The 15,275-nt window shown below is 41.6% G+C and overlaps 1 protein-coding gene across 5 annotated transcripts in view; it reads right to left on the bottom strand.

Annotated features, from left to right (window-relative positions):
• The window catches only part of LOC311268360 (RNA binding protein fox-1 homolog 3-like), a gene marked incomplete at its 3' end in the record, with an annotated part of 442,215 nt that overhangs the window by 392,540 nt on the left and 34,400 nt on the right, over positions 1 to 15,275 (bottom strand). For 4 of the 5 annotated variants that reach the window (XM_084371969.1, XM_084371973.1, XM_084371972.1 and 1 more), the window contains exon 2: positions 3,977 to 4,100. The exons of the other annotated variant lie outside the window; for it this stretch is intronic. The remainder of the gene's footprint in view (positions 1 to 3,976; positions 4,101 to 15,275) is intronic. 5 annotated transcript variants of the gene reach the window in all.

The following is a 15,275-nucleotide window of genomic DNA, read 5'->3' as shown; positions in this document are numbered from 1 at the left end:
CAGGCAATGCAGGTCACCTCTACAGTGCCACGCTGCATCTTTTTACGTCCCTAAAGCAGCTCACGTGTTTTAACCCAAACCAAGACTTTTACAAAACTGTTTTTGTGCCTAAACTGACCCAAACTGCAACCATTTTATGGCGGTAACCACGTGACGATGAAGGTCCGGTCCTGTTTGCCTGTCGCTGGTACTCTCCAACGGTCATATGTCATATGTTCAGCCAAAAACTCAGTTATTACACTGATGTTCTGCTTTTCCTCGTCTGACATGATAATAAACTGTATCTTATACTGTATCCTGAATGTCTTTGATGTGTTGGTTTGGAAAAACAAGCTGTCTGATGGAGTCATCTTAGGTTAGGAAAGTTGTAATGGCAATTCTTCATTATTTTGTTACATTTTATAGACCATACCGTTCATCAATTAATGCTGGAAACAATAGGCAGATTAATGATAATGAAAATAATTGTTAGCCCTAGATAAATTATTGCAATTAACTACACCCTCTGCCTTAATTGCTTCTCGATATTTTGCTTGAGCACAGAAACTAATTAGAGTGTCATCAGCATTATTAAAAGGAAAATATAAATGTTTAATTTTATGAGAACAGAAATTGAAAATCAGCGTCGTTAAAGTATACCATCCACACATGTTCCTGTCTGATATCCTCATTTTTCAAAGAGAGCCCTCAGAACATCTGTTAAAATAACAAATCCATTGTGAAACCAAGAGAACGGCTCTTATCACAGGAAGAGAGGAAAGGGCAAAAAGATATCAGATTTGTTCTGCTTATAAATATGTGCAGATAATATCAGCTTTTTTTTTTTTCCTTTAAGAAGAAAAAGGTAACTTCATCCTGACCAATTTCCCTCTCTCCTGATCATCACTTCAAACTGAAAAGGCATAAATGCAGAAAGAAAATAAGACTCACAGAAGAATCTGCTTTTGAGTCATTATGCAGAAATTCCCTCTTTACAGAAAAGAGTAATAATTCTCTTCAGAAGTGTTTACAAATATTTCAAAATCCCACGTTTCCTGCAGCAGAACAATCGCACGGGGCACTGTACCTCCTACAGCAGCGCTCCCTTTGCTCCCGCAGCAGCCCGGTTCCAGCTCATCCAGGTCCGTATTAAGCAGTCAGAAGTAAAAGGATATTACACATGAATAAAACAGAGGTTCTCTTTGAAATGATGTGACATTTCCATATCAACTGGAATAAAAATATTGTGGTAGCCTTGATCTGTTTATGTGAAACTGAGCCAAGCAGCGAGATACTGTGATGTTTGATGTTCTGCTGAGGGTTTGAGTCAGTCGGTCAGCTGGTGGTTAGACGGACAAACGGCTAAAAATTCCCTTAAACACTGCGGTCAACAACACGCAGAGACATCTGAGGCAGCGCACACACACACACACACACACGGCTGGATGAGATGCCAACACAGTGAAACACAAACCAACATGATGTTTATCTCTTTTTAACGGTTAAAATACATCATCACGGTCAAATCTGGGGCCTTAACAGTACGTTCTTAAGCATAAAAATACACGTACAAGTGTATATTCACATAAACAATTGCAGATTTTGATTAAAAATAATTATTTTTGGCATCTAAAATGATATTAATGGAAATAAAGATATGTTGACTGCTGCATTTACAAATTTATTGCAAGAGTAGTTCGTTGCCGGCAGTATATGGTGGTGATAACGGGCCACATCCCTGTGTTTTGAATTTTATTTAGATTTTATTAACGTAAATGTAGAAAAAATACCCAATTATCTTAAAATGAAGCAGTAATGTATTCGTGCACACAGCACCTTTAAGGCTGCACAAGATCAGAATCAGAATCAGAATCAGAATTCCTTTATTTGTCCCGCAAATGGGGAAATTTCTTTGTCACAACAGCCAAAGGACAGTATCACACTTAAACAGTAATAAAAGTAAAAAATAAACAATATAATAAGACATAAGAAATAGAATTTAACTGGTATATACATAATATCTACAATATGAAATTGGTATTTACAATATGACATAGTATTTATTATTTATAATATGGACAGTGTAAGTTTAAACAGTTGGTTTTTTTATTTACAAACAATAAATAATAAATATGGATCAAACTGTAACTAAAGTCAAATCTTGCCAGGAAAAAGTATTTGTTCTGGCAAACAACGTTCTTCATCTGACTGCTACGACAGCCCACCCCCCTACATTCATGTTCTCCAGTGAACGAGGATGTCGGTACCATAATACGGCCGGTGCAACAACATCTTTGTGGGCACCGACCAGCTGAAGATATACTTCAGTTCCAACAGCCTAACAGCTGGAGAGCGAGCATTGTTTGCCTCAGTACTCTGTGTGAATCCAGGAGTCAAACATCAGAGTGTGGAGGCCACAGGAGTACCTGTTACTGTGAGAGTGGTCAGAAAGAGTCTCTTTTCTAAAGGTTAAAGATATCATGGAAGACACATCGAGGTACCGTGTTTTCACCTTCCATTGATTGTAATGTAGCTGACTGATAATAGCTTAAAAATGTGTGTGTGTGCTATTAAAAGAGGCATCTATAGCTGCTGAATGATTGAGACGCGCCTCGCCAGCGTCTTTAATAAACCAGATCTATCCTACAGCGATGAACTGCTAGTCTGAGGTAAACTCAAGCTGTCACCTTCGCCCAGTCGCCATGATGGCTGCAGGCGACTGCAGTTTCAGTCTGTGTTTTAAGCATTTGTAAGTGTGAAACCACTGGATGCTTTTGAGAAGATCTTGGGGACATTTACAGCCGCGTTTGTGGCAACCAAAACAGGTATTTCGAGCCTCACCGTGATGTTTTTACTAACCCTAACCGAGCGGTTTTGGTGCCTAAACCTCGGCAGAGAACAAGGACGAGAGGCTCGGGTAGCTGAAAGATAAACTTGAGAGCATGACGGGACAGCTTAGATCACCAGTGGCTGATGATGTGGGTTCCTTCAGGAAAACAAACGCCTTTTAATAATCAACATTCGCAGCACATACAGGAAGACATCACAGAGCTTCGTTTGAGGCTTCGCTGCTGTTTCCCGAAATGGTTTTATCTTCTTTTTGAAAAGGGGAACAATGTACGGTCGCTGCAATATTATTTAAATGCATATATCCTTACACGGATAAAGTGGTGGAGGATTCAAAGTTGGGCTCGACTTTAACAACAGATGTGTCAACTCATCATCTTTTATTCTTCGCTACGACGGTTTGACAGAAAAGGTTACAGTCTCTTTAAGGTCGGAGCGTTACGTTGGGGGAAACTGCACTATTTAACCACCTACAGGCCTTGATTACATTCTGTAACCATCTCGACGCTGTTTTAAAACTTTTTTTTATTTTTTTCACCTTCTTTCCACCTTACCCCGAGGCGGTCGCTGAGTTCGGTAGAAAGAAGGACACAGAAGCATTTTGCCAGGAGCACAGAATCACTAGATTTAAGTCAGTGGCTGCTTGACTCCTCTGGAGAATGACAACCACAAAGAAACAAAGACGGCATGATGGTTTGACTGACAGCCCTTTCATGTCTGTTCACTACAAGGTCAGATGTACCCTAAATAGAAAAATAGCAGCGAGTGATCCTGAATTTCTTAAAGGACGCCCTTCGTGTAGAGAATCAACACTGTATGTTTTGGTAAAAAAAGATTATGAATTATGAGCCGCAGTGAAAAAAGGGACTCGACATCAGACGAGGTAGCCAAACAGCAGCGGAGTAGAATAATCTAAATATAATTGTGTGACTGCTGGCATGTCAACTTCAACCTTGTCTCGTAAATGCCATAAGGAAGAAATGTTCTCGGAGGTTAATTTCACTATATTACCAAGAGAATTAAGGCAATTACCAACAAATGACAAAAAGGGCTATTCAGAACCAATTCTGAGGATAACTGACCGTGCTATGTCCTCTCAGCAGGTGGTTATTCATAATACAGCAGGTGATTCATATGAATTATTTCCTACCTGTCATTCACTTTGCTCCGCTGCCTCAGTCTGTCCGAGTAATTGTAGTCCTGTAGATTTCACTTTGGCACCTACGGCGGGATACTTGGCTGACCTTCCTGGGCGCTTTCCTTCAAGCAATTATCTGTGGACATTTCGAAGACGAGAGACGGCGTAAATATTCCAGAGGGAATCCCAGAACAGATACCGTTCAATACATGAACCACGGGAGGCAAAATATGGCTACATAAAAAAAAAACAAAGCAGAGTCATTGTTTTCATGTCTGATAACTAATCTGAAGAAATCTCCTGCTGTCAGAATGTGGCGTATTAAAGGGGTCAGGGGTGTTTTTGTTTGGTAGAATATCACACAAAGCAGTGGGATTGTGTTCGGCGCTGCCTTCCACACACTGTTTCCACCTGATAAAAACAGTGCAGCACCCCTGGCATTACACGTGCTGTTATCCCCCTGCCCCTGAGAAAGCACAGAACACGCATCATAATCTGTTTTTCAAATGATGTGTTACAGTACCACGCTTTGGTATTTTCCACATATGCTTATTCAATATCCCGGCGATAAAACCAGCAGGACCTCAATTTTTTTGCCTTCGAACGTTTAATCTCCAAAAAAGAAAAAAAAAAAAAACACTTCCACACAAAAGCAGCGAGAAGCTAAGTAACAGTACAGGGTCATTTGGCTCCGATGAAGTATTGGCAAAACGAGTTTCCATGGAGACTAATATGCTTTGCGACTAAAGAAACATAGAGTGGCATTTTGGACCGAGCGAAGCCAAAACCGTGGGGCACAAAGATAACAAGCGCAGGCGAAGAGACGTAATGTCAACACGCTCTTTAATACGGAGGGCTCAACCTGGAATCAACATGTACAGTAGCTGCAGAAAAGGTGGCGGACGTTTGCACACAGGTGAATGTCAGATAGAAATTAAGTGGCGCCGTGAATGAAAACATTAAACTCTGACACAAAAAACTCCAAAGAGCCGGACACGTTAGATCTACACGGCATTTCTGTCAACTGGTTCTGCAGAGAACGAGCTCTGAATGCCGTATAAAATAATACTACAGATGAAATTCAGTATATAAATATACAAAATTCAAATATATAACATCCTCGATGCGTAGGGATCAGTACTACCCTGACGATGCATATGCTTCCCCCTTATGCAAAATCCATTTAAGGATAACAGCTTTGAAACTGAACATCTTTTGAATTAAAAAGTAGAAAGTAGAGAAATTGCTCTGTATGGTCTCAGGAATATATCACGGCCTTCACTTTTTCAAATGTAATTTCCAGGAGAGCAGAAAAGAGGTGATCTTCCACTGTGCTCACGGCCAATATGGTATATTGAATTTAGAAAATCAGGGAAAAGCATTAAAAAGGATAAAAACCAGAAGAAAAATAGAAATCACCTGTGAAAGTCCCATTTAGTAACACACAGCCTTCAGAATCGAATATTATTATAATATTGTAATATTTCCAGGTGACTTTGGCTGATTTGTAGAAAAGGATTCTGGCTTTTTCTCGACCCTATCAACATGTTGAGGCATTGTCATTGTTGAGCGCGACAATGATTGAAATATATTTTTCCAAAAGACGGTTTCTGTCGACTGAATCAAAATGATCATTTTATGTAGTTCTTACGTTTACGTGTTCGGTTAAGTTTTGGTTTGAATGAGTTATTTCAGCTACATAAAGGGGGTGAAACGTCGTGATTGACAGCTGAGTGCTACTCGTCTGGCAGGTGAATGGGTGGGACTTTGATGCCTAATGAAGCTGGTGAATGCAGGAAGTCTGTCTGTTCAGCTGCACCGTAAAATCTGACAAGTTGATGCGACTTAAAACAAATGTAGGAGCTGATTGCCTTGAAAAACATGTGTAAATATAACTACGAGGTCCATAGTTTTATTTTGGGTTTCTACTAGAATATGTTTACATGTTTTAACGCTCAAAAAACGCATCAGTTTGCTCATACTTTCCAGTTCAGCTGCTCTGTATACCCCCCTCCATCTGAGACGCTCCTGTCTCTTTAAGGCCCCTCCCCCTCCAATACCAAGTCTGCTCTGATTGGTCAGCTCACACACGCCTGAGCCAGCACTGCTCACCGCGTCTCCGGTCGGCTCTGTCGTGTTTTCAGCTTCCGGTTAGCTTCACGTTCATCGTGAATATAAGTATATATTATGCAAATGTGTGACACGGTGACATAATGTGATGTCACAAAGTCGCGGAATTAAAATGGAGGACTTTTGACGAGGCGTTTCAGACACTTCAGGAGCAGTGATTTCTGCAGGAGAGAGGAGCTTTGGGCCTTTAACACTGAAGGAAAGGAAAAAAATGAAAAGTGTAATAGGTCTCCTTTAAATTTACTTGATACTTAGCTGCATTTACTTTAATGGCAAGTGAAATTAACTTAATCTGGATCTATTTAAAAAAACATAAGCTGAACTGACTGACCTCATGTGTGTTTGCTGCCCACTGAAACAAAGTCTCCACATGAAGGTACAGAAACACACAACAGGCGATTCAGATTCTGTAAATGTACAGCGCCGGATCGGCACGGTCGCCTATAAAACAGATATAAAGCCGTAAAAGTGCTGCCCAGAGGTGACCTTTATTTTGAAGAGCTGCTGTGTGACATGCTGTGAATTAGCCAACATCAACGCTCTTGAAATTTATGCCTTTGCGCGGCTTGACCTCTAAAGTCAACAGTATGTCGAGAACAAACCGGGACGATTGTAAGGAAAACAAGGCGCTGCACACACAGCAATAAATGTATGACAATGCACGCACGCACGCCACAAAACCCCTCTGATGTCTATCTGCCTGCGAGCCACTGCGGCCACTGTCATTGGTTACAAGGTGAGCCACCTACGTGCACCCGAGCAACTTATTGATGTGATCGAGTTGGGATTTTTTTTTTTGCTTATCACCACAATATCAAGTCACCTTGTTCTTTTATTTTTTTCTAATCAAAAGTCAACACTGGTGCTATCTAACCCTGATATGGAGCCAATTAAATCCTTGTCTCAATCTATGGCAGCGTGGAGCGCATCCTAATTTGTTGTCAATTCAACCTTTAACTCCTCTACGTCTCCTGTCCTGGCTTTGAGAGTTCACTGAAGTAAAAGTTTGGCTACTTTTGATCCTGTGATCAGAGGAATTCGCTGCAGATCAAGTGAATAAAGTTATAAGATGAAAATTTAATCATACGGGCTTTATCACAGATGTACGCCGACTGAGATTTAGCACCATTCGCCTCTGTTTTTTATCACAAGGTTGAGCGAGAGGGGGGGGGGAGCTATTGACACACAGAGGTACGGCTAAGCCACTTCACATCCCAATCGATCACAGGTCCACTCCACTACAAGTGGCATTCCCCTTATAAAAGTGAGATTCTTCCTGCCCGCGCTGACTTTCAGGATCCAGACACCTTGCCCGGACTTCGGGTCCGGCAATATCTTCATCCTCCTCTTTTGTTTCTTTACTCAAGACTCAAGTCAGTTTGAGAGTTTTTTTTTTTTTTTCGAAGCTTGGCTGGTGCAAAAGCAGGAAACAGATGGCTGGCTATTTCTGGAGGGTACTACAGAGTGTCCAGCTCAAATAAAGTGTTCTTTCACAGGATCTTAGTGTCTTTTAATGCCTGCGTGGGGAACTTCATAAAACTTGGACCAAGAACTCGCAAATGGCCCGTGACAATGAGATTACAAAAGAGAGATTTTTAGGGGTATTTGACATTATTATAGTGAATCCAAATGCCTCCCTCCTTACTTTCTTTAACTCCAGCTAATCCCTCCCTGGAGGAAGCCCATTAACCTGGACCAACACTCTGCTCCCCCCCCGATGAGGCGGAGGACAGGCCTCCTCTATTTGCCTTCCTGATCTCTGTCACTCAAACGGTCACATAATTATTGTGTGTCTTCACAGGTTACATAGCGGATATTAGCTGCATTGTAAGCAGACATTAATTACATGAGCGAGAGGACAGAGTTAATAAGGCTGTTTAAAACACTTCTGGAGGATGCACCTCCGTGGACGGTAACCATGGAGTCATGTTGATGGATCAGACGCGAGCGAGCGCGGCTGTTTACGTTTCGCGGATGTAAATAAAAATCACGGCGCGATGATAAGCTCATTCATGACCTGCCATCTGGCAGCCGCTGACAGTTTGAAATTACATTAATCCTTATCTATTCATTATGAAATTTGTGAGTATAGGTGTAGCGACGCCTCATCGAGGTATAGTGCCTCCGCTGAATTTGAATTGATTTCTATCTATCCAGAATCCATTGCACATTCCTCTCATGGCCGGCGATGCAGGAGGCGGTGACTGCTGCTCACAGGTCAAGTCAGATTCATCTCAGGCTATCTGATCAGCCCCATCCCGGAGCTGTGTGAGAATGTGTGAGATGTGTGAGAAATAGCACATTTTAGATTACAGCACTCCCTCTAAAAGCCTTCAGCTGTAGTGCACGTCTTTCAATAGTTCGGTACAGAGCATTCATTTCATCTCTGGGCGCTTCTTTTAAAGGCTATCCCACAAGGTCCTATCACTAGGAGGTTCAAGGGCAAAATAAATCAGCGATGACACGTCCCATCGTTGTTATGTAGGGCGCAGAGGTCTCCTGTCTGCAGCAGGAAGCTCAGGTTGAGAGATCCCCTTTGTGTCTGAAGCAGGATCACATTAACAGCCTGACTCATTACATTAATAGCGGTGCCACCGCCGCAACATGAATAATGCCATTCCTTCTGTGAAGGGGTTACAAACCAGTCTGACAGCGGAGAAAGCATCCGGCTATTATTAACCATAAATCCATAAATGACACACACTGTCCATACATGGGGACAGATATATTTAGAGCTGAGCAGTGGTGCTCTGTTGAATCCATTAAAGGTGGAGACGATATGATAGGAGTAAAACCCATTGTTTACATTTCACTAAAGACATATGGAAGATAATAAAACACGAGCAGGCCCGGACTTCCTGGCAGATCAGTTATCTAGGACGTTCACCGTGTAGCTGCAGCATCCTGGGTTTGAATCTGCCCGAGCCGAGTCACCAGAATACAATGTTTGATTTGTTTACATTTGTACAACCCGTGTCATATAACGGTCATATCGTATGTTGCTGACCTGACTTTATATCAGGAGGTCGAGCGGATGGGGATGAAGTTATGCTTGGCTAGACGAGGTTGGCAAGCCAGTAACCACTGTTCAAGAATGAGTTTCAACATTTGCAAGTGCGAAACCACTGAAAAATTGAACGGCGACCTTTGGGCAACAAAAAAGTGATATTTTTGATGGAAAGTTGGGACATCTCAAGACGTGATTGTGTCGACAACATCAGGTGCTTTTCAACAAGACCTTGAGGCGATTTCCAGCCGTGTTTGTTGCAACAAAAAACACATTTTTTACTGAAAGGTGGGACATCTCCGGCTGCGTCGTGGCGACAAAACAGGGTGTTTTTTAACAAGACCTCAAGATGATTTCCAGCGACGTCGGAGCAACAAAAACTGATATTTATAATAAAAAGTCGGGGCATGTCCAGCCGTGTCATAGCAACAAAACCGAATGCTTTCAACGAGACCTCGGGAGGATTTCCAGGCGTGTTTCCTGACCCCAACCAAGTGGTTTTTGTGTCTAAACCTAACCAGATCCCAAGCACAGCATTGTCACAACATACAATTGAAAGCTGAACCCAAAGAAGCTTAAACTTTCAACATATCTGTGGTTTATTACCAACAGTGATCCTGGTGATTGGCTCTCTGCCCCAGGACTCCTGCCACGTCTTCTCCTGTTGTTGTCAAATAAAGATGACAGAAATATAATCTTCAAAAAAACGTCTAGGCTGCAGATGCTCAGTAGCTCCATGCCCTTCGTTGTTATGAATTGCAGGAATGCTTGTGGCAGCTCCACCGGATCAGCAGAATTTGGGAAATTCTTCAAAAGCTGAATCTCCTCTAACCTTCGCCCACCTCTCTCAAGCACCTTTCCCCACCTACACCCAGCACCAGGGGATCTGTCACAAATCAAGGATGGGGAAGGTCAATAAAAGCAAACCATGCCAGACTCTCTGACTGACACATCAAAAGTTCCCTCAGCAGCGCTCAACACTCTGCCTTCCTTCCCTTCCGACCAATTTAGCCGAGTCCGAGGGGAGCCCCCTAATCCATGCCTCTGAAAGTGCGCTTAATCAACCTCTGATTAAGAGGGAGCACGCCGAGGTGTCCAGCACCATCTTCACTGCCCCTCATCCTCTCCTGAAGTCAAACAACACGGAAAGGAAAGGATTTATTTGTCCTCCATGTTCCTTCAGAAATGTCTCAAGTCTGGTCTTGTCGCAGGCCCTTCATTCATCCAACATCCAACGATAGCAAACACAAAGCAAACATTTAGCTCCTTCTCATTTCTAACCCCCCTCCCGCACCCTCTTCTTCTTCCTCTCGCCTTTTCCTTTTGTTTTTTTTTTTTTTCCCCGTTGTTGTTATGAGCGTCCCCCAGGTGTCCGGGAATGAATTAAACATCAGCGTGTTGGTAGGAAGGGCACAGCTTCTCCTGAAAGGATTGAATGCAGAGCGTTGTTTGAGAGGAGAGCAGCAGTGGAGGTGACAGAGGAGGCTTTGCTCAGCACGAGGACGCCGAACCATCAGGGAACCACTTTGACCTCTAACATCTGACTGCCTTCATGAATAGTCATTTTTCCCCCAAGTCCCTCCAAGTAATTGGGGTTTTCCAAAACTTTTTAAAAATGGGAGGCCACGTTTGGCATTTGTTTATCTCGTTAGGCCAGCGTGTGTGTGTGTGTGTGTGGGTGTGTAACTGTGGCCGAGTGTAAAAAAAAGCAATAAATTTGTTGCTGGAGGGTTTGTTAACCTGTCATTTAAGAAACACTGCTCTGATTTTCAACCCTTATTGGTATTGATTAAGGCATGTCTACAATGTCCACACTACCTTGAAATGTGGCCAGACTGAGCTGCCGAGTTTACCTCCTCCAGCCACTCACATAAACATAAAGAGGGGTTGGTAGCAGAACCACCTTTAAATAAGAATTATAACATTACAAAGTGAAAATCAAGGACATTCAGGTGCTTTTTTCAATCAGCATCGATCAAATCAAATATCTCATTAAACAATAAATGTGATCAATCTCCATCTTCCTTAAAACTAGTCATGTACATTTTCACTTCTTCAGTTTCAAAGCTCAAATACAACCTGCAGGTGTTCTTAATGTATATTCACAATACAGGTCGCTGTTTTCTAGGCGTATATAACTATGTTCATATGTTCTTATTGAACTAAAAAAATGAACTTTGGCTCTGCTGCCTGATAATTAGTCCCACATAATATATTAGCTTTTGCTAAACAATGCAAACTCAAGCCTTCAGGCTACAACTGCAGCGTTATGTCTCAAAATAGTAAAAATCTATACAGCTGTGAGGCTCCACAAGATCCTTTTACGCGTTTTCTAATATAATATTCTATTATTCTATGTGTTGACTTCATAAAATGGCAGGAGATCGTATTTAAACATGTCGTAGATCGAACTATTTGTTGTTTATCTTGTAAATTTAAACGTACACATCAGCAAAATCTGTAACATAGACAGAATAATGCTGTTTATTCTCGGGTTTGATTACTCGTTTGTGAAATTACATTATTTTCCCGTGGATTTTTTACCAAAATGATTTTGTTTCACAGTAAAGTTGTGTGTTTTCTACATATTATGACAGTAAAATGTTTCTTGATTTACTGCTGTGAGAAACTATTTTGGATTTTGTATTTTACTGTTGCTGTTAGATTGTGTTTCACCTTAATTTCTACAAATGTTTACTGAAAGCATGCCCAGCTAATAGACTTTTTTAAATTAAATATCATATCAATAATCAATCAATTGCTTTTTTTGCAAATAAACCTTCACTGAGATTCTGAGCAATTTCATTATGATGACTTGATGTATAAAACTTTGCATGGTTCATTTGAATTTCAAGGACTGTTTAAGCGCTTTGTCAAAAAAGGAGATATTTTCAAGGTAATTTTCCATTTCTTGATTTTCTTCCTCTCGGAGTTCAAGCACTTGAAGCACCTCGTGCAACCCTGAATTATTTCTTTTCAACATGCAGATGATAAAATTTAAACTACTTTACTGTCGGAGAAAGTCATGAAACATAACAAACCCAAAACACAGAGGGCGAGAGGACGCACGGCAAGACACCAATTTAATCTTCTATGTAAAACCAGCCGTCAGTCTCAGCGGTCAGTGAACACAACACCAGACTCATTTCAATCACAGAAGGAAAAACATCTAGAGTGATTCAGAGATGTCGAACCAGGCTACAACAAAATCCAAATCCAGACCTCATTATGAAGATTACTGTCATTCCAGAGTGAGATCAAGGTGGACGGATGTGAATCAGGTGCAATAAAACACAAAATACCGACAGAAACTGAGGATAAGGAAAAAAAGTCATCAACAGGAAGTTCACGGAGTGCATTTTTCTGTAACAATTGCTGGAACAGTAAAAACAGCTCACAGGGATTCTGGCTGAGATTGGATGTTTAGTTAATTAGCAACAAAGTTGTCCTTTCACAGCGGTTTGTGCTCTGCGGGGTGTTATTGTGTTAAAACTTCTGACAAGTGGGTCGTTTGCATAGTAGTGTGCCTGAAACACCCTGACATCAGGACATCAGAGTGTCTTCAGCAGTTTGTTACATAACGTTGCCTGACTGTTTTAAACACACAGTATGTAATTTCTGCAGCTGTGTGTCCTTCAATCAACACAATGACAACAAAAGACGAGTTTGATGATGTTGTGAAGTAGCGTGGGATCATGGGAGTCGTTGCTTTTCATTGTTAAACAGCTGCAGCTGCAGATGAAAATATATCTGATGTGACTCACGCATGAACGTTACAGATGAGATCATTTATAATAACAACAATAATAATAATAATAATAATAACTTCCTCACGCTCTCTAACGTATCATCTGATGCTTCCCTGGAAGTTCGAGCGACAGGCGATCGAATAAAACGCTTCATTACCTCGATTCAAATTAGAGTAACCCGTTGGCAACCTTTGGGATATTATAACTACACAACTCAATAAACTACCTAACACATGTTTTGTCGTTTTTAAAGCACAAATGTTACATATTATATATCTAAAGTAAGAAAATTAATGCCACACATTAAAGTGTGTTGACAGGTCTTGGGGAGCACGACTCCACATGAGGAAAACAGTAGTACGAAGCCTTCTGTGGCTCCAGAGCAAAGCTGCATGTAATGTGATGAGTTGCCACCAGTGATGTCATTCAGTTGCATTGTGGGTAATGTAGGCACCAGGTTTTGAAGAGCAAAAAATTGATACTGCAAACGGTGAGATATCTCCCGTTTGTCGTCCACACATTCTTCTTCCTTTTTCAAAAACCTGACACCTACATGAGGAGGCTCAGGGGTAGAGCCAGCATCTTGTTATCGGAAGGTTGCTGGTTCGATTCCCCTGGTCTGCATGCCGAAGTGTCCTTGGGCAAGATACTGAACCCCAAACTGCTCCTGATGTGCAGGTCGGCACCTTGCATGGCAGCCACCGCCATCGGTGTATGAATGAATTACGCTCCAGATAAAAGCGTCTGCTCAATGCCTTAAATGTACATTACCCACAATGCACCTTAGCCACTGAGTGACATCACTGGGGGCAATTTATCAGATTACATGCAGCTTCCTCTGGAGCCATAAAAGGCTTCATTTTACATGTTTCACATTTTACATGCATAAAATAGACGCAGTTACCCTTCAAGTAAAACCACAGTTTAACATACGTACTGTACTTTATTCCATACGCACACAGAAAGCCGCAGGACTGCCTGCAACATGTCCCCATGTATCCTCTGAAGTTATCCCACACGCTCAGTGATTGACTGATGATCTTGTTAGTAAATGGTCTGGTAAACATATTCGCAGCCCACCAGAACCGGCCAAAATAAAGTCTTTAGTCCAGAATTTTTTTTGCATCTGCTGTCGGCTCTAAAAGTGAGGGAAAAAAAACTACGTTTCAATTAATATGGGCTTTCATGAAGATTTATTCATTTGCTTGTTGGCATGCACACAGTGGTGCGCATGTGTTAAGAGAAAGCTGTGCTGCAGAATCGCAGCTTTTATTTCATTAGTTTTCTTTCAGTCTGGTATAATCAGGCATGAGCATGACGAGTTTAGAAGCCCGCAAGCAAGTTATGAAGCATTTCAAGGTGAAATATCAGATTTTTTTTTCTTTCTTTTTCCTAAGTTGATTATCCAGGAAGGAGAAATGAGTCTCATATTTCAAGGCAGAGTTCAGTGAACTGTGGTCATGTGATTAATACCCTTGTCTGAGACTTTGCCAAAGAGCTAATGCCGGGCTTTTGGTTTACAATAACAAGAGATTTGTGTTGCGCATACGGTCAAAAACAAGAACAAAAAAAAGTCGGAGGCTTTTCCACAGCGAGAACAGACTCGGTTGGAGTGTGGGTTAAAAGGAAACATCTCTCTCCTCAGCCCAACTCCTCTGTCAAATATCTCCGCTATTTCAGAGAGACTTTGATCAACAAAGTACTGTGCTTGTCCATGGCAACACCCACATAAAACACACAGTCGGTAGGTTGCGTAATCTCTTTTGCATTACATGTAACACAAGAAGATTCTTCCCCAATTTCAGCACTTAGCAACAGAGAAAAAGTCCATTGATGGTTCTGACCTGCAGGACTGACGGCAGTCTCTCAAGCTGAGCCTTAATACACCTCACTGTTGTTTTAATTACTACTGAATGTTTAATATGCGTTTGTAAAAAAAGGCCTGTACATCCGACTCAATGTGATTTAAACAGGTGCTCAACACAAACAAAAGACTCAGTGAGACGTCAATCAGCTGCAGCCTGTGCACGCCCACGCACTCAGAGTGACTAGAGACTAATTGGACAGAAAAGTGTGAATACCTGCGTGAGAGCGTTAAAGAGTTCACCCGTCTAGAAGTTTGGAGACGGAAAACTGCTGCCTCGACACAGGGGAGGTGACAGCGTTTAGTTTGAGGTCCTCGTGAAATCTTAAAGGATTCATTTGAAAGATGCGGCCAAGATTTTAGTTTAGTTAGCATGCTAACCAGCTAGCCCCTGGCCCCTGGTCCCTAGTCTGATCAGCCCCACAGATATACAGCATGTGCCAGCTGTAAAAAAGTGTAAAAATACTAAACACAAAAATACAACCGCACACCTCCTGATTCAAGTTTGTCTGTTTGTTTCAAACAACCAGGAGACAAGAAACAATCTGACCTTAAAGGACG

Source organism: Pagrus pagrus (genome assembly GCF_965226575.1).
Source record: "Pagrus pagrus genome assembly, chromosome: 13".
In the NCBI taxonomy this organism is placed as follows: Eukaryota; Metazoa; Chordata; class Actinopteri; order Spariformes; family Sparidae; genus Pagrus; species Pagrus pagrus.
Note: the sequence above shows the minus strand (reverse complement) of the source record. Positions and strands in the feature narration are given on the sequence as shown.